Here is a 579-nt window from a genome sequence, read left to right on the forward strand (position 1 = left end):
ACATGCTGTGAGACTTCCATTAAACACCAGGGATATCAACACTGTTCTCACTATTAATTTGACTGATCATTGGGGTACTGTTAGTACTTGTTTACTCCACTGGGATTTTTTATTAATTAGCTTTATTAAGTCTAGGCTTGTTCATTAAAGCATAATCAACTGTGTGTTTTTTTTTTTTTTCACTTTAAGGCACAAAATAAAAAAATAATAAAAAACATACTAAAAATATAAAAGGTGTTAAAGAAGTATTATCATTTATTTATTTGTATTACCCTTTATTTAACCAGGCATGGGGCTGCAGTATCCAGTGCTGTGGTCTTATAATTCTGAGGTTGTGGGTTTGAGCCTGGGTTGCATCAGAAAGGGCATCCAGCATTTAAAAAAATTCTTAATCTTTCATGTGTTTTTCCTTGCTGTGTTAACCCCTGAAGAATGGAGCAGCTGAAAGAAACTTACCTATTTAACCAAGAAAATCCCATTGAGATCACATATCTTTTTCAAAGGAGGCCTATCTATCTATCTATCTATCTATCTATCTATCTATCTATCTATCTATCTATCTATCTATCTATCTATCTA

This window comes from Nematolebias whitei, chromosome 6 (assembly GCF_014905685.2).
Source record: "Nematolebias whitei isolate Nwh7 chromosome 6, NemWhi1, whole genome shotgun sequence".
In the NCBI taxonomy this organism is placed as follows: domain Eukaryota; kingdom Metazoa; phylum Chordata; class Actinopteri; order Cyprinodontiformes; family Rivulidae; genus Nematolebias; species Nematolebias whitei.